Source organism: Lemur catta, chromosome 2 (genome assembly GCF_020740605.2).
Source record: "Lemur catta isolate mLemCat1 chromosome 2, mLemCat1.pri, whole genome shotgun sequence".
Lineage (NCBI taxonomy): Eukaryota > Metazoa > Chordata > Mammalia > Primates > Lemuridae > Lemur > Lemur catta.
Window position 1 is genome coordinate 55342616 of NC_059129.1, and position 22689 is coordinate 55365304.

Genomic DNA, 22689 nt, shown 5'->3' on the forward strand with positions numbered 1-22689 from the left:
AGTAGACTCGTCAAAACAAGTCTACTCCCAGGGTCTGTGTCCTGGGCAGCCCCAATATATTGTTTACAGGCTTCTGGGAAAGATCTTGAAATGGAACCTGGCTAACTCACAAAAACACCTAGGGATTTGGTTTGCTCAGTCAGGAACTATGGCATGAACTGGCCTGGGTCAAGCAGAAGACAGAAAAGACAGGTGGATGAGTACGAAGAGTGGAAGGTCAGAATCAGATAACAGGGTTGTAGAGGGGTCACACACTAGACCGTGCATGCCTTTGAATCATCGAATTTCAGAACTGAAAGTGACCTTAGAACCTGTCTAATTTAACCAGCTTGTTTTACAGGTAGGAAAACTCAGATCATAGAGATGAATGGATGTGTCCAAGGTCAGAGAGCTGTCAGTTGGATGGAAAATCCTTTCCATGCAAAGGTGTTTTCTTTATCCTTCATTAATTACAAGGGTCGAGAGGATAAGAAATAACATAAATGGCTAAAAATAGGAGAGAAGTAAGGAAAACTTTTGGTTTATATCAAGCAGTTTATCAAAACATGGAAAAATGCTTGCTATGTTGAGGGTTAAAAATAAAGTGGAAATGTAATATAATAAGATCATAATAAAATAAAATTAACTAAAGATTAATGTTGTTCCCTTGACCAAAATACCATCATTATTTCACCTTGGTTTTTAACCATTAATGGAGGTTTTCTCTGGTGCAAGGAATTATAGTTTTTTTTTTCCTTCTACTCTTCTGTATTTCCATTATAAGCCCATATTTCTTTCAGGATGATTAAAAAATATAAAAAATTTTTGCCTTCTTCATCTCCTTTAACCTTTTCCAAACCCCACCCTCTGCTCCAGGACAACAGATGACCACTTAAGTTTTAGGGAATATTTGATTTTTTTAAAAAAATTCATTGTCATCTACTGTTTTATTGCTGATAAAATAGCTAGAAAATTTGGGCTACAAAGAAAGACAGAAAGAAGCAACTAAAAGCTATTCAAAATTTCACCACCCCAAAATGACCTCTTTGAACATTTTTTGCATATTTCTTGCAGTGTTTTTATTAATTAATTTATTTTGCACACACATAATACACACACAACATGTGGCAGATTTTGATACAAAACTGAGATATTTTACATACTATTCATATACATTGTAAACAATTTTTCAGATCATTAAATATTTTTCCACAGTACATTTAATGCCTGAATAATAATCATTTGCTATTAAGGTTAATGTTTAATTATGTTTTATTATCCCCTCTCCTAGGATTTGCAACATGTCTCTATTTTATCTACAGGAATTCTACTTCTGATTAGAAAGTTTCTAACTACTGTAACTGGTCCTCCATTGGACAAATTTCAATAACCCCTATATAATCCTCTCCCTTAACTACTTGACCTTTTGAATTGTTTCCCAGAAATGGTGGATTTTCTGTAAGACAAAGTAGCTGAGATTCTGAAGGCCTCACGGCAGACTTCCTGACAAGATTCACCATCCCCTGCAACCTGCCACCAAAGCACATAGTCCCTTGTTAGTTATACCACACAGCCTGCCCCAAGGTATGTGGCCCTTCCTTTGAAAGCCCAGAATATCCCTTAGTCCGAGAGATGAATTTGAGGCAGCTTCTCCCATTCTCCCCACAAGATGTCTGTCATTTTAAAAATTCCTTTCTTCCTTGCCAATCTTCATTGTTTCAATAATTGGATCATTGTGTAAAGAGCAACTGGACCTAGACCGAAACTCCCTTACAGTTTTGACAACAATTATGGGGGCTCATCTGGGATGGCGTTGCTCGTGGTTTGGTGGCTGCAGAGCAGGGAGAGACTAAATGCTTCCCTTAGCAGCTGCCGACCATATTTGCTGGAGGGTGGCTTTGGACTCTCTTGAGAGCTCCACTGTTACTGGCCTCCATCGCATCCTCACTAGCCTCCATCACACTGGTGATTGCCTCCTGATTGCCTGAGAAGAAAGGAACTCTGGATTTGGATTTTGACATTTGCATCCAGGCAGGTAAGTGCTATTTGAAGGTACCACACAGTGGGGGATGCCCTTCTCAATCTGGGAAATTCTCAAGGAATGCCCATTTGTTTGGGGTTAGATAAGCCCCCAACCATTTGGTTTTTGAGAGTGGGACTAACCTAACTGTTTTGATTTGGCACTCTCAGGGCTTATGAGGTGAAACTGCAGTTAGATCATCTGAAACCCCTTGAATTTGTCTTTATACTGAGTGTTGATCTGTATTCATGTGGGGCATCTAAATGTGGAGTCTGTTAAGTTCTTTGTCTCTATTTTCTGTTTGCCTACTTTAAATTTGCTGTTAACAGTATTACAAGCTCAGTCCAAGGTCTGGGAAGTTGAAAGATATGTCTGATGGTAGTTTCTCTCGAGGCAGGTTCTAAGGTCTAAAAGGTTAAAAGACACCTCCAGCCGAAGGTCCAGGAGATTGGATGACAGCTCTGTCCTAAGGTCCATGGAGGCAACTTGGCCAAGATGTAGGGATGCCCACTCTTGAACAGGGAAAGAGGAGTGGAAACATAATGTATAGAGATTTATGTAGAACTTCAGAGAATCTCATGGCTAGAGTTCTAAAATAAAAGCTATTAAAACTTTGTGTGCATGTATGTTTATGTGTTTTATGGATGCACAGGCATTTATATGTCTACATGGTACCAAAATTGGCTTATAAAGAAAAGGAGCTCTCATAGATTAAATAAATAAGCCCAAATGCTTTTCAAGTTCATGTGAATTTAGTAATCTTTGGTAAACAAGCTAGTTTTTCAGTGTAAGTAAATTAGGATAAATAAAACTCTAAGTAAATGATAGCACAAAACCAGAAACTTATGATCAAAAGTTTATGAAGATATTTTGTTTTTGGTCACTGTTTCCAAGTACTGGTTGCAAGCTAGCCTGTTACACGTACACTGTGTGCCAAAGCAAAGGCCTTTGCCTAGAAAAATTTTAAAAAATAATCCTTGAACTGCTAATGTTTGCACAATAATTTATTTCAAAATGAACAAAACAGTTACTCTTAGAATCCAAAGAGAATCTCCAAACAGTGTTATTCTTTGGAAGTATTACATGTAATTGAATTTGCACTTAAGTAGAAAAATGTTTTGAGACCAATTAGATTATTTTTTAAAATAGCTTGATCTTGATCCTGATGCAAAAAAAATGTTATGACTTTATGTCATTATATGAGATGTTAAGGATTAATGTTAGAGGTTTATTCAGTCTATAGTCAGATAATGTCATGTCAATAAATTTTATTTTTGGACATTAGTATTTTAGAAAGAACAAGTTAGTTAACATCTTTAAGCAGGATGTGTTGTAAAACTTCTACTGTATTTATAGAACTTAAAGATGTTACATTGTTCAGAATAGCAAGACTTACTAGAATACTTATGTCTGTTATTTTGGTAGGTCTTTTAAGTTTAAAAGTAAAAGTTAAAACTATATTTTGTGATTATTTCTTGGTCTATGTTTTAAATTTATTTCCCAATTTTATTAATAAAAATATGTTTAGATATTAAATTTGTTTAGACATTAAATGACTTTGTTAAGGGCACACTTAACCACATTGGTTGTATACCTGATATTCACAGGCTATGAACATGTTAAGTAAACTGCTAAAATAAATTGGGCAAATGTAAATGAGATCAATGTAATAAAATTGCAAGAGGTTTTCTATAATCTGCTTCTTTTGAAACTTCTCAGATCTGTATCTCAGAAGTTCAATTTTGCTCTGTCTCACCGCTTTCAGCTTTTCCTCCCCTTGAGAAGGCCTGAGATGCTAACCTTCTCCTTCAGCCTTTTTGTCGGCTCCTATAACTTTTTTCCAACTCTGGTTCTAAGTCTGCTGTTAAGGTTCAATGCTGAAATGTTTACCTTAAAAGTCTGAAAAGCAATGTTTTTTCTTAGCTTCTTGTTATGTCTGAATTTGTTCAACATGTTCAAAAATCTTCCTATGCTGTTACTAAGAGTTGTATATTATTTCCCTTCTCAAAGTATAGTTTTATAATTTCTTGTTTCCTTTATATGATGTTACATAGTCTTTCTTTCTTTTGAGACAGTCTCACTCTGTTGCCCAGGCTAGAGTGCCGTGGCATCAGCCTAGTTCACAGCAACCTCAAACACCTGGGCTCAAGCGATCCTCCTGCCTCAGCCTCCCAAGTAGCTGGGACTACAGGCATGCACCACCATGCCCGGCTAATTTTTGTATATATCTTTTTAGTTGTCCAGCTAATTTCTTTCTATTTTTAGTAGAGACAGGGTCTCGCTCTTGCTCAGGCTGGTCTCCAACTCCTGAGCTCGAGCGATCCTCCTGCCTCGGCCTCCCAGAGTGCTAGGATTACAGGCGTGAGCCACTGCACCCTGCCCATAGTCTTCTTATGACCAATAAATTCTGGTACCCTTTTCATGACTTCCAAGTTGTCTAAATGGATTTCCCATAAGAAAAAATAATTGCACTAGAGAACTTTTTTCTTTACCTTTTGGTAACTGGCCTAAGAAGCAAAGATTTTATGTTTATCAAAATAATTCCTATGATGTCCTTATTAGGGTTTTGATTGCTTGGGAAAACTTAAAAAAGTTAAGTTTTTTTCTTGGTTAAGTGAATTGCTATTATTTTACAATAACCTGTGATTTTTGTTTTGATCAAATGTTTTGAGCCTTTTAACGTCTTTGACAAATGTCTGCAAAATCTAAATAATTGGAATGTTTAGCTACCTGTGAGCTTCTGCTTCCCTGTCATTATCAGAGCCAGGCAAGACTTAACAATCTGTTTGTTTAGAATGTTGTTTGTTCATTCTGATACAAGAGCCTTTAAATCCTTGGCTCAAATGGTTTTAATAAATGCTTATGTTCTGTATAGCAAATTCCTACAAGTCTGACAGTAGCTCAATGCTTGTATAATCAACTTATAGATAAGTTAATTTTATAAACTTGGCTTTTGGCATTTGGCTTTTTTGCTCTTATGTTGCTTAAAAGGTTTTAAAGTTTGATAAATTCCTGCCCACCTCCAGTCCCATCTGGCCTAAAACATTTAATTGCTTATAAGCCTCTTGATTTAAGTCCTTTGGCCACAGGGTCTCACCGAGGGACAGGATGGAACCCAGGCATGTAGCCACACCACCCCAGCAACAATGAGACAAAATAAATGTTTGGCCACTGATGCTGCCTCTGGAAAATCTTGGTCAAAAGGTGGTAAATATAAACTAAAACAAAATTCTAGGCACCTGAATGGACCACAACAACTGAATGGACCCCCTCTTGGCCAAGAGGACCCTCAGGAAAAAACTTGAAACTAAGTTCTTGGCCATGAAGGGAAGGGAGGTTGGACACACCTCATTATATCCCCATTCTGTCAGTCAAAAAGAAAAAACCTGGAACCCAGGAATACCGGTTTATTCAAGATCTAAGGGCATTAACCCCAAACTAGAAGATACTCTTCTTATGGTTCCTAATCCTTATACCCTCCTTACCACTTTATCTGAAAATTTTGCCTGATTTTCAGTAACAGATTTAAAAGCTATTTCTTTTGCATTCTTCTTGCTCCTGAATCCCAAGTACTATTTGCTTTTGAATGGGAACACTTAAAGTCTAATGCCAAATGCTAGTACTGTTGGACTGTACTTTCTTGGGGGCTACAAATAAACCCCAACGATGTTCAGAAAATTCTGGCCAGAGATTTGAGAGAAATGGTTTTAGGCAAGGAAATGGTTTTACAGTAAGTCGACAATACCCTGATAGCCAATGAGATGAAAGCTGAATCAAGGCAACACACCATAATTGTATTCAATTTACTGGCTGACAAAGGATATAAAGCATCTCAGAAAAAGCTCAGGTCTCACTTCCCACTGTCAAATACTTGGGGTTTGAATTTTCTCTTGAAACTCAGAACCTCCTTCCAGATTAGAGAGAGGCCGTAAATGGAAAAACAGTCCATAGGACCCACAAGCAGTAGAGAGGATTCTTGGGTATGACTGGGTTTTGCTGGATTTAGATTCCTAACTTCAGGCTAATAGCAAAACCCCTCTATAGAATCTTACAAGATGAAGAAAAAGAACTACTTACTTGGACCAGGGAATGTCGTAAGTCTTTCTTGACTATTAAAAATTAATGACTGCCCCCACATCGGGACCCCTGGACTTACATAAGCCTTCTGATTTGTTCATTCAGGAAAGGCAAGGACTTAGACCCGGGGTATTGACACAAACTTTGGGGGATCCTGAGCAACCTGTACCTTATTTCTCTGAGCAATTGGCAGTAGTAAAAAAAGGATGGCCCACTTGTCTGAGAGCGGTGACTGCTACTTATATTTTACAGGGAGCTGAAAAGTTTACCCTTGGGCGACTGGTGAGAGTTCACACCATGCATTGTGTATTACCCCTACTAGAACAAAAGGGAGGCTTTTAGTTACCAGTGAGTGGCTCGAAAGGAAACATCAGAGTACTTTGTGAGATAATCCACCTTAAATCCAGCCACCTTGCTGCTTACAGACTCTCATTCCCCATTCGATGATTATGTTCAGGTTATAGACCAGGAGTATCCTAGCCTCCAGGATTGAACTGATCAGCCCCTGTAGGACGCAGATGAGGAGATCTTCTTGGGTGGAAGCAGTTAGGAAACAGGGACAATGCAAAGCTGGGTATGCTGTGGTTTCTGGCCAGAAGGTAATTGAGGCACAAGCCCTACTCCATGGGACATCTGAAAACATACCCTGTATGTCTAGTTTGACCTTTGGGAATTTGCATTTGCCTTGCAAGTCAACTCTTTAGTTAAGATCTCTCAATCTATTTCCTCTTCTGCTAACCTATCTCACTGCTGGATCAGCTACCTAAAACTGTTTTCATAAGTGACGAGGGGAATTTTAGGATGGAGATTCCTTCTGGGGAACATTGGGCCAATATTTCCTGGGAGGGATCCTAGAAAGGGATGGGTACTTTTATGTATATATACTCTACTATCTTGGTGGGAGAGGATGGCAACTCAGAAACATGTATGAAAACGTTTCAGTTACAAGCCCAACATGTCCGTTCTTCCTCGTACCCCAGCTATGTCCTATTTCAGCAGGAAGTATCCAGACAGATCAACATCCTGATGCTCCAAGATTGAGGAATGAACTGAAAAGAAAGGGAGACTTGTAACAGGTCCCCTCCATTGAACAAATTTCAGTGATTGCTATATAATCCTTTCCCTTAAGTAACTACTTGACATTTTGAGCTGTTTCCCAGAAATGGTAGATTTTCTGCAAGACAAAGGAGTTGAGATTCTGAAGGCCCCTGAGCAGATGTCCTGACAAAATTCACCATCCCCCACAACCTGCCCCAGGGCACTGAAGCCCCTTGCTAGTTGCACCACAACCTGTCCTGAGGCACGTGGCCCCTCTGCTAAAAGCCCAGGATCTCCATTAGTCAGGGCGACTGATTTTAGGTAGCTTTGAATTTCCACTCTTTCCATCCTTGAACACCCAGCAATCCTCCCTCTGAGCTGTCTGTGTACCTGGCTAGCACTAATATTAGTGATTCTTGCTGCCCACCCTGCTGCAGCCGGCAATGACCAGAGGATTTAGATGCTCTCTTTTTGCTTCACAAACCCCCAAAGGGTGCTCAGGCTGGAGACTGTTCTGCTGGTTGGCTTAACTTTACCAACCATGTGAGAAACCACATAGCAAGTTTAGAAGTTTTGATGCTTATACAACCTGAATTCCTAGAGGAAAGAAAATAGGGCTATTACTAACTGTAGTAAGCTTTTAATATCTCCCACAATATATTATCCTTCCTAAGGAAAGATTAGACTTTTGAAGAAAGTGATTATGATGTTATCACTTTTAAGAAAATTGGCATAGAGAAGGCCCTCCAAAACAGTATTCCCATATCAATAGGTTTCTTTGATCTCAAACAATAGAAATTGACGCTGACAAATTTAAGCAAGAAAGAAGTTTAGTAATAAGTCCTGGATAGCTCACAGAATTAAAAAATAGTATTGAAACTCAGAAAGATAGGGAGGAAAGCAGTTCTGCAAATCTTGGTAACCAGGACGAATGGGCAGGTCTGACCAATGACACAAAGCCACAAGGATCATTTATCTTAAGCAGATCACATGGAATGGGGAAAAAGAGTTTCCCTTGAAAAATGGGGCTCTTTTAAAAAGACAAAGGGAGTGATACTCAGTGAACTAATACACACGTGTGTGCACATGTGTGTGTTGCAGGTGGGGAGAAGAAAAATCCATTGACTAACACTGTTTATGTTGCAAGCCATAAGGAATTACAGGAGCAGTATTTGCACCTAAATAAAGGCAGCAAGGAGACCACAGAAAGGTGTCATTTCCCAGGCTATACCAGGTACTGGCTTTCACCAACTCTCCAAACAACTGATCTGAAAGTTGGGAAGTTTTGTCATTTGGAGAGTGCTAGACTTCCTAGAGAAAGGGGGATGGGGGTTACATAAAGTTGAAATATGCTTTGACTACATTACAGGAAGTTTAAAATCATTCTCTCCAAGGAAGCCCATGAGCTGCAGGCTTCTCTAGATCTGGTACTGACACGCACAACTTGGCCAAGCCCAGCCCTGCAGCCACCGGGGCAGCCTCAGAAGCTGCTCCCCAGCTGCACTCTGATCACCCCTCCAGCAAAATGCGCTTGACTCACCAACTTTTGCTTTTGGGAGATGGTATTTTCTCTGTGGGGGGCTGAAGGCCTTGCCAGACTATTCACATTACTTAACTTCTTAGTTCTGGAGAGAAGGGTTTGTGTTACAAAGGGTAATGAACAATTCTGAGAGGCCAGTATACTGTTTTTTTCACTGAGAGGATTCTTTAGCTTTGTGTAATCAGCACTTTTCCCTTTCTTTCATGTAACTGTTTAAACCAAAAATCTGAGTCTCTGGCTCCCATGTTAGTGGGGAGGAGGGGATTGGTTGGGGAGTTTGGGGGACACAATCTGTGCCTCTAGGGGGCAATAGTCATTTAGTCATTGTTGTCACATCCCACCGCAGTCACCAACATTTCTCCAAAGGACACAACCATATCTGTCCATTTAAAACTGGCTATGTCATTTGTGGGAACCAGTACAACATGAACATGTGGCAGATCTTGTTCAAAACTTATTAAGAATTTCAGGACTGTGACAGCAGAGCATTAAACCAAGCACGGATGCTCCTGAGTGCAGGGCCCGTGTAAATGTATAGCTTGCATGCCCATGAAGCTGACCCTGGGTCCATTACTTCCACCCCACTCATCACTAAATGGACAGCATTTAAACTACTTGTGGAGCCCAAGAGTCGCTCTATTCTCTCTTCCAGGTCTCTTCCAGGGCTGTCTCTACCCATAACTTTCATGTGGAGTTCCCAAAGTGAAGAGAATGTAGTAGTGGGAAGATGCTGGTATTAGTCAGGGTTCTCCAGCGAAACAGCTCTAATAAGATACATATATATAAAGAGATTTGTTATAGGTAATGGGCTTACATGGCTATGGAGGCTGAGAAGTCTCATGATCTGCCATGGCCAAGCTATAAACCCAGGAGATCCAATGGTGTAGTTTCAGCTCAAATCTAAAAGCTTGAGAGCAGGAAGAGTCTATGGTGTAAGTGCCAGTCTAAGTCCTAGACTATAGGCAGAAGACCAGTGTCCCAGCTCAAAGACAGGGAGGCAGGGAGAGCAAATTTCCCTTACTCCATTTTTTGTTCTATTCAAGCCAACAGTGGATTAATGAGGTCCACCTAGATTGGGGAGGACAATCTGTTTTGGTTAGTCTACCAATGCAAATGGTAGCCTCATTCAGAAACACCCTCATAGACACACTCAGTATGATATTTAATCCAGGCACCCCACGGCCCAGTCAAGTTGACACAAAATCAACCATCACAATCCTCTTCTTCTCTCCTCCCCCCACCCATCACTACAATCCCCATAGTAGTTTTATTCCCCGCAGTAGAAGGTGAAACCTAAGCCTGGCTTTCAAGATAACAGTGAAGACAGCAATAACATCTGTCTCTGCACACTGGCCTCCAGCCTGTCCTCCTTACTCTGAAGTTGTCACATTGATCCACTCTGTATACCCCACCAGAACCTTCTTCCTATTCTGTGCTGGGCATCAACCCCTCATGATTCTAGGTTTAGCTCTCTTGGCTTTCCCTGAGCCTAACAACTTGGTATGTCAGTCCAGAAAAAAATCTCAGACCATTCTACACCTCTCCACTCACATGATGTCACTATTTCCAGAGCAACTTCCTGATCCCATTTCATCCATTTCTGATACTGAGGATAGAACTAACATGTCAGACAAGAAGAGCCGTGTCTCACTAGAGACATTTGGAGTCAAATAGGGAGTCAGGACAACAGGGCTTTTCTATTTTTTTTTTTTTGAGACAGAGTCTCAGTCTGTTGCCCTGAGTAGAGTGCTGTGGCATCAGCCTAACTCACAGCAATCTCAAACTCCTGGGCTCAAATGATCCTCCTCCCTCAGCCTCCTGAGTAGTTGGGACTACAGGTGCACACTACAACACCTAGAATTCCTGAGCTCAGGCAATCCTCCTGCCTTGGCCTCCCAGAGTGCTGGGATCACAGGCATGAGCCACTGCACCCAGCCACAACAGGGCTTTTCTATTTTTCTTCTTGTACTTGCTAGAGGAGCAGGGTTGTTTCCTCCATGTGGCTCTTGGCTGCACTTGCTTGGTGGGGAGGAAAAGAGTTGGGTTTTTAGAGTGACACCTGCCTGAATCCATTGCTAACTTGCTTAGTGGCCTTGGATACATTTCTTTTTTTAAGTTTTACTTAATTATTTGTTTATTTTTGAGACAGGGTCTCCCGTTACCCAGGCTGGAGTGCAGTGGTGTGATCTTAACTCACTTCAGCCTCGCACACTTGGGCTCAAGTGATCTTCATGCATCAGCCTCCCAAGTAGCTGGGACTACAGGCATGTGCTACCATGCCTGGCATTTTTTTTTTTTTTTTTTTTTTTTGGTAGAGACCAGATCTCGCTATGTTGCCCAGGTTGGTCTTGAATTCCTGGCCTCAAGCAATCCTCCCGCGTTGGCCTCCCAAATTGCTGGAATTACAGGTGTGAGCCACTGTGTCCAGTCTTGGACATATTTTTTAGAGTTTCTCTTTGGGCCTCAGTTTCCTCATCTGCAAAGTGGGGAGGCTAATATCTACTCCTTGAGATTGATGTGAAGATCATAGATAAATGTGTAAAGCACCTGGCAGATAACAGAGGCTCAGAAAATGGTTGCTCACAGCCCAGCTCCTTGTTCTACAACTAGATCCTTGTTGACTCATTCTGAAGAGCACGGCAGAGATGAGCACACACCCTCAGGGAGACCCTGAGCAGACCAGGTGTGTCTTGCACCTTCAAAGAAGAACCCTGGGGCTTGGTTTAACCTCTTGCTTTCCTTTCCCCAAATCACTTCCCCCACTGGCTTCCTGCAGCCCATACCACCCTGAGGTGATTGCTGAAACTTGCTGCCAGCGTCCCTCCCCTCCCTCACTCCTCCCAGGGCAAACATGTCAGAGCTTGGTGCTCAGAAACAGAGTTTGGGGGCCATGCTGGCATAGCCAGTGGTCACAAGGAAGCACTTGGCTTTGGTTCACGTTTGGTAGTCAGAGAATACCTGGGGACATGCAGCTGAGACAGGTGATTCAGGCCCCAAAACCCCCTTTCTCCCTCCCCCTCTTAATTTGCTCTGTTTGCAGAATGCCACCCATAATTGCTTCATAATGACATACGTGCACCGATATCTTTCTGCCCCAGACCCCTCCCACAGTCACGCACTAAATTCTCAAGGGTCGAAAGCAACTGAGGTTGATTCCTCTGCCCCGTACACAAAAGATAAGAAGACAAGGGCTTTGGGTTCCAAGGTTCCCCTGGGGTCATTCGAGGTGTCCATCTGGCTATATTTAATGGACACAAAAAAACAGACCTAAGACTGTGTCCAACTGCAGCCTCCTGGCCCCCTCAGTCTGTCCCTCAGGCCTCCTGCCCTGCAGCGGTCGCCTGCGTGGCTCCTCCCTGCATTCAGCCTCAGGCTGGCCAAGGGCCTCCGGTGCAGGAGCCTCTACAGCAGTGTTTGCAAAGGTTTTCTGTAAAAGGCCAGGTAATAAATATTTTAGGTTTTATGAGCCAAGAGGTAAAATCAAAGATATCATGTGTGCATTAATAGAACACTTTAAAATATACTTTTTTACTTTTAATAATTTTAATTTTAATTTGCAGAGGTTCTGTCTGGTTGTCCAACAAGCCTAGTCCTTGTCAATAGTCTCTTATATTTCACTCATCCATTCGATGACATCTTTTCTGTATTAAGCATATTAAACACACTTAAATTCATTCCACAATCAAAAATGGAATATCTGAAGTGTTCGTCAGCCTGCACCTGCTGTCTGTTGTTGGTGCTGGGTCTTTCTCATGGTGCCTTGTTTCCTCGAGTGTATTGTGATTCTTTTTTTCAATTGCGAGCACCAGGTCAATGGAATTCTGTGTCTGGGAATCTTTTGAGGCCTGTGATGACAGTGGTTCCTTCAGTGAGGACTAGTGCATGTTTCTAGACAGAGAGTTTTCCCAGCTCTGAGCCACATGAAAACAAATGATCAGCCAGGGGTTTCCAATTTTACACCACAAGTGTAAATTTGGCTGTAAGCCTGCATAAAGCCAGCCTATGGTTATAAATTCTCGGACTTTTCCTCCCGCCATCCAGAGCCAGGGTTGAGACAGGCAGGTTTCCTTTCCATCCTTGAGGAGGAAAAGGCAGTTGCAGAAATTCCCGGGGTAAACTGTCACCGAAGAGATAGCCTTTGGACTGTAAGGTGATTTATAAGAAGGTCTCCGATCTGACTTCCCATGTTTCCCTAGACTCTGGCTCACATTTGTGGTGCAGATATCAAAACCAGCTCTCTGAGTCACTTGAGGGCAGACAGATGAATGACCCCACCCCGGGGAGCCCTCAGCTTAAGCACTCACTTATCTCCCTGGATGCACGCTTCCTCATTCGTCTGTTTGTTTTACCTCTTACTTTCCTGGCAGCGTACTGCTGCATTTTAAAAGATTTTTAAAAATAGTTTACTTAGCACTTTTAGGTGCTTTAAAGAAGAACTGTCCTTAGAATACCCAATTTACTATATTGCCTCTAGTTTATATTTTAAAAGCTCTAGTGTCAGGGTGGGAGGTGGGTAGATGATGAGAAATTACTTAATGGGTACAATCTATGTCATGCAGGTGGTGGGCACCCTAAAAGCCCTCTCTGAGATAATAAATGTTTGTTGTTTAAAGCTGCTAAGTTTGGGGGGAACTTGTTGCACAATAGTGGATATCAAATGTAAACTCTTTCCACCCTACCTGTAATTCTAAAACTTTTAGAAATATTTTATGGTAATATGTCCAGAAGTTCCTCATTAAACTGTGTGCCTATTCTATAGATGGGTAAATACATTAATACCTCACCCCACATTCTTTTACATAACTGACTGCCCCCTTTTAGAAAGCAGACCTGGGCGCATGAGACGCGGGGTGGGTAAGTTATGTTGAGAGCGTTGGGGGTCTGCAGTGGGGACGGCACTCACACGGGGACTGTTGTGGACAGGAACACGGTGCAAGGAGTGACTGGGGTCACCAAGGAGGAGCCTCCCTTCTAACCTCTGCTCACGCTGTTTCCTCCCCTTGCTATCCCTGCCTGGTCCTCCCAGGTTTTCTGAACTCTGCCCATTCCTCACTCAACTCAAATCTCACCTTCTCAGTACAACCTTCTCTGACCGCACCAGGGACGAGGGGTTGTTCTTTCCTGTTGTGAGCTCCCACTGCACTCAGTTTTCACACCTTGCAGGCAGCACAGAGCACGCCCTGCCTGCCTCCAAAATTAGTCTAGCAACGCCTAGCCATCTACCTAGCTGCTCTCCACAAGGATGAGGATGAAGGCCAACCTCGGGAATCATTTGCCTCCTGAGAAAAACCTATAGCAATAGATTTAAATACTTAGATTGGAGCTGTAAGTAAGATGGTTAAGATGCTTTAGCCTTCTAAGACGTAATGTCCTCACTGGTGTAACGGGGACACACCTGCAGTAGGGTAGTTCAGCAGCTCTCCAGAGCCACCATGCAGTTATAGAGCGTGTGATCCCATAAGGGGACCCAGCTGAAGGCGAGCATGAGTGCTGAAATCCAGGTACCATTCCTCTCCCCAAATCTTGTGCCAGCTCAAAGGAAGAGGCACATTTTTGTAATTCATCCACCCAGAGGGCAACTTTTGTGACATATGCAGAGACGCTCTCTGTGATAGCAGGGCCTGCCCACATCACTGTATAGAGTGGCACTGTCTTGCCACCCACAACCCGCCTTAAAGTCTGAGCTCATGGACTCTGCTGTTACAAGTCCTGGGATCACGCAGGAAGCTGGTTCCCTATCTCAATCCTACGGTAAAGAAGTGAGGGCTGCTTGCTTCCCTGTGTGACTCATTAACCCTGACTATGATCTTGATTAGATACTTCCTCCCTGGCCAGGATTTCTGCGGGTTGCCATGTTACTGCCTCCCCGACTCCTGTTCATTCTGTCCTTTTTGTGTGTTTAATGCTTATTGTTTCCTGGTTAAACCAGTTTTTGGAGTTGATATTTAACACTATTTAAGAAAAAAAAAAACCCTGCAGGCTGTTTCCATTTGTACAAACAGAAGAAAACATCCAATCAATGGGCCTCATAACTGCTGCTCAACTGGTAACATGGCCCTTTTGTTCCGATGTACAATACCGTAGCTGTTCCTGTCCATCTTCTTTCTAAAATCTTCCTGCACCCCATCAGCAATGCTTTATGACCAAGAGACGGTACTTAAAATTCTTTATATTACCAAGGTATGTTCTTGTTTATTTATGTGTATATAAACCTAAAGCCTACCCTTAGCCTGTAACCAAATTTCCAAACCATTCTAACTTGTGAGAAGATGATAATGTTCTCAGAACAATCAAATCCTTCCTTACTATGTCTTCCCACAACAAGAAAAATGCTACCATTACAAAAATCCAAGTGAACATCATAAATACTTTTCCCAAAACGTGGTCTACATTCACTTTTGACCAAAGGGTCAACTGTTCATAATGGTTTTAACCTGCAGTAAATAGTAGCTTTGATACAGGGTCTAAAAACCAAAAATTAGAGTCTCACATTCTCTCTGCAGCCCTGAGCACCTGGGACTCTAACAACTAAGTTATTCCCCCAGTGCCTAGAGGTGGCCTCCTTCTATCTTCCATTCTTCACATGTTCTTTTCATTGATATTTTTCCACCTCAGTTCTTTTTTTTCATCATCTGGGTCAGCATTATGTAGAGACAGTGTTGGAGGTTTCTTATGAGCTATGATTAAAAGAAAATCAGGGAAATCTTCCTAAAATATTGACACCAACGAGTACCACAGGCCCCAAATCCATCATGAGTTGAGCCCCCCTTGCGTTTAGGTATTGCCTTTGCTTAGGGTCCCCCTACTTTCTTTATTCTCTCAACATTTTATTATAAAATTTTTCAAGGATACAGTAATGTTGAAAGAAGTGTGCCATGCATACAAAGTGTACAACCACTAGATTCTACAATGAGTATTTTGCTTTCTTACATATATTATATATCTAGACATCTATCCATTCATTTATGGATCATACTTTCTGATACATTTCAGAGTAACTTGCAGACATCAGTACACTTCACTCCCAAACTCTGCAGAATGTGTATCATTAACTAGAGTTTAATATTTATTCATGGTTCCTTTTTTTTAAAGGTATTATTTACATACAGTGAAATGCACAGATCTTGAATATACCAATAAGTCTTTTAGAACATCCTCTTTTAAAACACAAATGTTACCCACTGGAATAATTCCTGAAGTCATTCATGCTTGAGCATGAATTGGATTTACTTGTTTGCTTTCTTTTTCACAAGAAAAAAATCCTATAACAGGATGAAAATACATAGGAAAAGGAAAGTGGACAAATATCTACTTCATTATTTTGTCTCAGTGGAGCTGAATTGCTTTCATTTTCTGAAGTTAGTTGCTCTTAATTGTGGAATGTATTTCCAGTTAACTATAATATTATTGTGAAAATCAATATTTCTGGAAAACATTATCATTTTCACTAACATTTATAAGGATCTTCTGGGCCGGGCGCGGTGGCTCACGCCTGTAATCCTAGCACTATGGGAGGCCGAGGCGGGTGGATCGCTCGAGGTCAGGAGTTAAAGACCACCCTGAGCAGGAGCGAGACCCCGTCTCTACTAAAAATAGAAACAAATTATCTGGCCAACTAACAATATATATAGGAAAAAAAATTAGCCGGGCATGGTGGCGCATGCCTGTAGTCCCAGCTACTCGGGAAGCTGAGGCAGGAGGATCGCTTGAGCCCAGGAGTTTGAGGTTGCTGTGAGCTAGGCTGACGCCACGGCACTCACTCTAGCCCGGGCAACAGAACGAGACTCTGTCTCAAAAAAAAAAAAAAAGGATCTTCTATGTGCTACTGGGCACTGAACTGATTTCTTTATATGCACATATTCAATCTTCACAACAATTATATAAGGTACATATTATTATTTTTTAATGTAGAAATGAAGGTTCATAAAGTTAAACAACTTGCTCAAGGTCACACAGCTCACAAGTGGTACAGCAAAAACTCAGAACTGGACAAGCCTGATTCCCAACCCCACCCAATAGTCAACATTTCCCCAGTATTTACTGAACACTCACGAAATCCTTACCACAATTCTAGGCACCAGGCACACAATTGTAATCAAAATTTTATGCCTAGAAGAGCTTACAGCTTAGTAGAGGAGACACATTAAACAAATAAACACAAAAATTTTGTTTAGTAAATAAATTTTCATGGAAATAGTGAGTAATAGATTTTATTATCCCTGAGAATTTATAGCAAAATAAAAAGAAGCTAGATTCCTCAAAATGAAATTGATCAAAGACTACAGTTCTACAAAGTATGCCAATGGCATTGAAACAAAGATCAGTTTCACATGTAGGTCATTAATGGCACATGATGGTTATTTTGTCAGGAAGATTTTCTAAGGGAAAAGCAAATCAGCAAAACCCTTTGACCGAAATGGACGCAAAAAAGAAGACAAATTCAATTGAGCACAGAAAACAAATCGTACAGCCTTCGCCTGTGCCCATCCTGACCTACAGAAAGATGAAACAGCCCATGAGGTGAAGATCAACACAGAAGAAACAAGCCTCTGAAAATTGGATAACTTGCAGCAACAGTTTCCCAAAGAAAACAATGTAAAGTAAACTTGGGAAAAAATCACCAAGATGGTTTTTTTAACAAATTCTTTTCACACAGCAGTAGCAGGATGTGCTACTGCTGCTACTTTGGCACTTCTGAGCAGTTGTGTCCACACAGAGCAGGTATATACCTCGGATCCGTCTACAGCAATTGAGACAAATAATCCCTAAATGCAAATCATGGCAAAGTTTAAGGGCCCAAGTTCCATAAGTGAGAACAATGGGAATCAAATTAGCTTGTGTTTGATCCTTTTGTTTTGTGTCTTAGAAAGGGGGATGAGGGGAGAGTAATATAATTACAATGATTCTTAAAATATAATTAAACCAGAATCTCCAGGGATGGGGTCCAGACATCAGTGCATTGGACAAGCTTCCCGGGTTGATCGGAACGTGCAGCCAGGGTGAAAACCACTGGCATTGAAGAAAAGGCTGGGGGTTGGAGTCAGGGGACTGGGTTTCATGTGCGGCTACAAGTTACCAGCCTTGTGGCATTGAAGGACATTACTAATCTCTCTTACGCTGTTTCCTCTTTTACAAAATTGGGGAGAACATCAATCTTACAGGGCTCTGGTGAATATAAAATAGGACAATGTGAGCACAGCATTTAACACAGTGCCTGACGTAGTCTACATGTGCCACTGAAGTCAGGGAAGCTGTTCTTTACACACATCCTGGTAGCAATATACACACGTCAGATTTGAGTGATCTTGCTAATGGCCATGCCCCCCCGCTGTGCCAGGATCATTAGAAGATGCCAAATGACTTATTTCTTCTCCCACCACACACACACACACACACACACACACACACACACACACACACACACACACACACAAAGCAATGCTGTTCAAAGGAAGCTACAAATAATTGGCAGTTGGGGAACTAAGCACCCAGGGCCAGAGGAAAGAAAGAACAGGAAAGTAAAATATGGTCAGGAAGGGATGAATCAGGGGCTAAAATGACATCTCAGGATGCTAGGGAAGGTCGGTTTAAAACAAGCGTCAAAGAACTGACATCTTAGAAAGCCAGACAAGAACAGTAGCCTCAGAAAAGGATATATCCTTGGCTTAGGAAACTGGAAGAAAAATCAAAGAAGTTAGGGACTCTCTCCAAGGAAGTCTGACATCCAACCTGCATTTTTACATTTTCAAACTGTACACATATTGTCCTTACTGCCTCTTGCAAAGTAGTTGCTGCTAAACTCAAGGTATCTGGTCTGAATGTGTTCCGTAATTTCCAATAGTAATAGCTAACAACTATGGAGCACTTTGTTCCAGACACTGTGCTAAGCCCTTCACATGCATAGAGAGAACAATTCTATGAAACAGGCTCACTCCTCTTCTTCCCATTTTACAAATGAGAATGCTTCAAGAGTTAGATAACTTGCTAAGGCTATGTTATAGTCTTAGGACCATACACATCCAGGTCCATCTGATCCCAAAGCTAAGGCTCTGAGGAACTGAGCTCTGTGCTCATACCTGCTGGTATGAAAATCCCTTTACTAATCAACATGGATTTTACCCAGCAACTGCTTTGAGGAAGAAATACCTAGGGTGCCAGATGAATGAGACAAGGTTCCTACTGTCACAGAATGTGCAATGCAGTAAAGGATTAAAAAGAGTCATGCACGAAGGGTTGCAATATTTAACATGCATACACACACAAATACAGGATGCTCACTTACATTTGAATTCCACATAAATGACGAATAAGTTTTAGTATAAGTATTTCCCATGCAGTAATTGGGCCATACTTAAACAAATTTGCTTGTTGCATACCTGAAGTTCAAATTTAACTGGATGTCCCATAGTTTATCTGGCAACCCTACTGTGTAACAGGTTTTATGACAGAGATTCAAAGTAGAAATGCACAAGAGACAGAGCTCTGGGAAAAGTTAAAGTCAAGATATGAGACATGGCAAATAGATGGGATGCCGAGGTAACTGAGAAGAAAAGATCGTACCCGATTATGTGGTTAGGAAGCGCTAAAAGGTAGTATTTGAGCTTGATCTTAAAAGGTAAATAGGGGTTGCCCATGTGGAAGAGCAGACATGGGATTCCAGGCCAAGGGAACAATGTGAGCAGAGTGTGGAGGTGGGAAAAAGCAGAGGTTCAATTCAATAATGAATTGAGTCGGTTTAGAGCCTGGGTTTTTCTGGGTCCAGAGTCCATGACTATTCCATCCTACTAGTTAGAGAAGAACAAGGTCTGCAGAAGGGAAACACCAGCAATAGAGGTTGCTTGGAAACAGATTATGTAGGGACTAGAATGCCAGGCTTAGGCTTGTGGGCTTACAACCTTTTGAGATCACTATGTGCCCAAACAATAGCTAACATAGGGATTCCAGAAGGCTTTGGGAGTGAGGATGGAGAGAGCAGCTGAAGCCACAAAGCAGGTCAGTTGGCCAGATGCTGTCCCCACCACCCCCAGGCCCACACCTGTGTGGATGTCCCCACTGTGCGACTTGGTGTAACTGGGAACCAAGCAGGCCCATGGCATTTTATTACTCAAAAAATGCATTTGGCTTCAGCTAGATATCAGTGTCCAAGACACCATATCTATCTTATACTTGTTTTTACCCAAAAAAGGGAGGGAGGGGGCCGTTGTGCAATAGCGGACGTCTCCCTTGTAAATCAGAGAAAAAGAGAAAAGCCCTTTAACAAACTCACCCACGATTGTGCTGACTCTGAAAATGCATTCTTGATGAGTAGTTGGGTCATGAGAACAGTCATTCTAACCTTATCTTGGTTGCAAAAATGTGTCTGTTTTCTCACCCGGTTGTTCTACCTGTGGGAGGTAGAGTGGGAGGAGACTTTGGAGTGGGGGCAGGAGGGGTCCAGGGCAGGAACAGGGGACAAACATGCATTGTCTGCTTGTTAGCAATGACTCATTCGAGAGCCCCTGGTCTCTCGGAGCTGCACATTCACGTGGCTTCTCATCCTGAAGAGCAAACTTGCCACATAGGCATTCACCCAGTTACTCATCCATCTGAAGCTCTGGAGAGAGGCAAGGCATTAACCAATTAACAGTCATACTCAAGATCTCAATACTGAAGAGCTTTGTGAATCACGTGCATTGTGGGTGGGAAAGCCCTTGAGGAAATCAGTTTGAAGGCACTGAGGTGAGTGAAACGTGCCCTGGCCGGAGAAAGGACAGCAATGGCCACCACACAACTAAAACAGCTGCCATTTGCCCGTGTCTGCTATGGGCCAGGTACTGCATACCTTTGAAAAGTAGACAAACTTTTTTCTTTAATTCTGATATTAAACTCACTCTCATTTTTTTTTTTTTGTTTTACCCTGACCACGCTGAATGCAGACGAAAGATACTTGTTTATAAGAACTAATTTATGGAGATAGAAATTAGACTAATGATTACCCCAAAGTAGAGGGGAGGTTGGTTGACTAGAAAGGGACACAACGTAATTTTCTAAAGTGATGGAAATTGTCTATATCTTGATGAGGGTGCTAGTTTCAGATGGTATGCCTTTGTTGAAGCTTATCAGACTGTACACTTACTGTGCATTTAACTGTAAATAATTGGAGGCCATCTCTTATCTGGAGCCTGAGGTAGCTCTGCGACCAAAGAAGGGAAATCAGCAAATTCTACACCGCCATAAAGCAATCCAGAAAGCCACTGGTGGTGACAGTCTAGCGTTTCCAAAGTCTGATATTTAAATTCTTTGTAACTATGCATTTTACATTTCAGTTTTTGTTTTATATTTTAACATGTATTAGAAAACATAGGAACTGGCCCAGTAATTACATGGTTTTACAGCTATTTCTCAAATGAAACTGAGTAGAGAGAGATTGTGACAGCTATTAGTAGTTGCCTAGACTAACTCAGCCTCTTCATTCACAGAATCCCAGTTTTGTTGAGGAAGCAATGTTCCCAGTTAAAAATATTCACCTCCCCAGACTACTTTATAGCTATGGTGGCTGTATGACCCAGTTCTGGCCAATGAGATGTAAGCAAAAGTCTACTGGGAATTGGGATTTGGGGAAAACTATTGTTTTCCTAATAAAAAAAAAAAGGGTCAGACAGCTGGCAGACACCTTTTTCTCCTCAGTTCTCCTCCATCCCTGTCTCTGCCTGAAGATCAAGTGAAAGGATTGGACTAGGTGCAGCCATCTTGGGCCATGAAGATGCTGAGGTTGTTGGAGCAGGAAGGAAGAAAGAGGCTGTTTCCTTGAGCAGCTGCTCTTGTCCTGAACTTCTTAACTGTAGACTCTTTATTACATGAAAAACAATCCCCTTGTTTGGTTAAGCCACTGAAGTTATATATTTTTTATATCTAGCCAAATCCAATTCTGGCATTTTAAATTTAAATATTTTAACTTAAAAGTATGAATTAGCTATAAGTATAGGTGGTGTGTGCTTTTGCAGAAGACATGAATACGAGACACAAGGAACTGAGGTCTAAGAAACATGGGACTAGACTGTGAGCTCCTTGAGGACAGAGGCCAAGCATATCTAATTGTTGTTGTTACACCTTTTAATATGCCCAGCGCTGGAGCACATTAGGTGTCTGATTTATATTAGTTGGATGGAACTCCCTGCCAACTTAAGCAAGGAACCACATTTCAAGAGAGCCTTTCTCCTAGGTCCAAAATAAATTATTTTCTCCATAGGAAGTTAGTAGGGACAATCCCTGTATTTATGGGACTTCTCCTTCAACCAAACTTGAATTTTTCCTAAGACTACATAATGATTTTATTCCCCCCTTGATCTGTCTTTAACAAGGCACAAATAGCCATATACTCCCATTCAAAACATTACAAACTCTAACCCAGTGCAGATTGTGAAAGAAGGTTGTTCCCTGATAGCACCTCTGGACTTACAGAAATGTTCCGGTTTCCCATGTGAGGATTATGTTGAGAGCCCACCAGAGAGAATACTTACCACGCTTGTGTGTTTGTGTTGGGCTGAGTTTGTGCTTACGTACTGGTGTGTTGGAGCTGCCTTGCACTGGTGACAGCTGCAACTCCTGGTTCAGTGACTTCACCATGTAGCTCGGAGTGGGCCATGGCGAGAACATCTATAGCATGGAAATGGCAAATGCTGTAAATCAGAGTTCCCCTACCCCCCGCCACCCTGGTCCCAAGAGCTGGTTACTAAGCGTTTACCAGCAAACCACTGTGCTTGTCTATCCACTTGTCCTCGCTCAAGTAGCCACTGTAATGCCGATCATGACAGGATCTTATATTTGGATAGTGGGTTACAGGTTTAAAGTGTCACCACATAAATGATCTCTTTTGACTCTCCTAGCGACCCTAAGAGGTAGACAAGGCTGTTGCTATTTGCCCCCGTATTAGTTTCCAACTGCTACTGTAACAAATGATCACAAATTTACTTGCTTAAAACAACACACGCAGGCCGGGCCAGGTGGCTCACGCCTGCAATCCTAGCATTCTGGGAGGCCGAGGCGTGAGGATCAC

At 41.8% G+C, this 22689-nt stretch overlaps 1 long non-coding RNA gene across 1 annotated transcript; it reads right to left on the reverse strand.

The window, feature by feature from the left end:
- Positions 1–1192: 1192 nt before the first annotated feature.
- Positions 1193–22284, reverse strand: LOC123631987. Its single transcript, XR_006733276.1, has 3 exons — positions 22197–22284; positions 19921–20038; positions 1193–1963 (listed from the first exon to the last, which is right to left on the reverse strand). It is a non-coding gene; the product is annotated as an uncharacterized LOC123631987 (long non-coding RNA).
- Between the last annotated feature and the right edge of the window lie 405 nt (positions 22285–22689).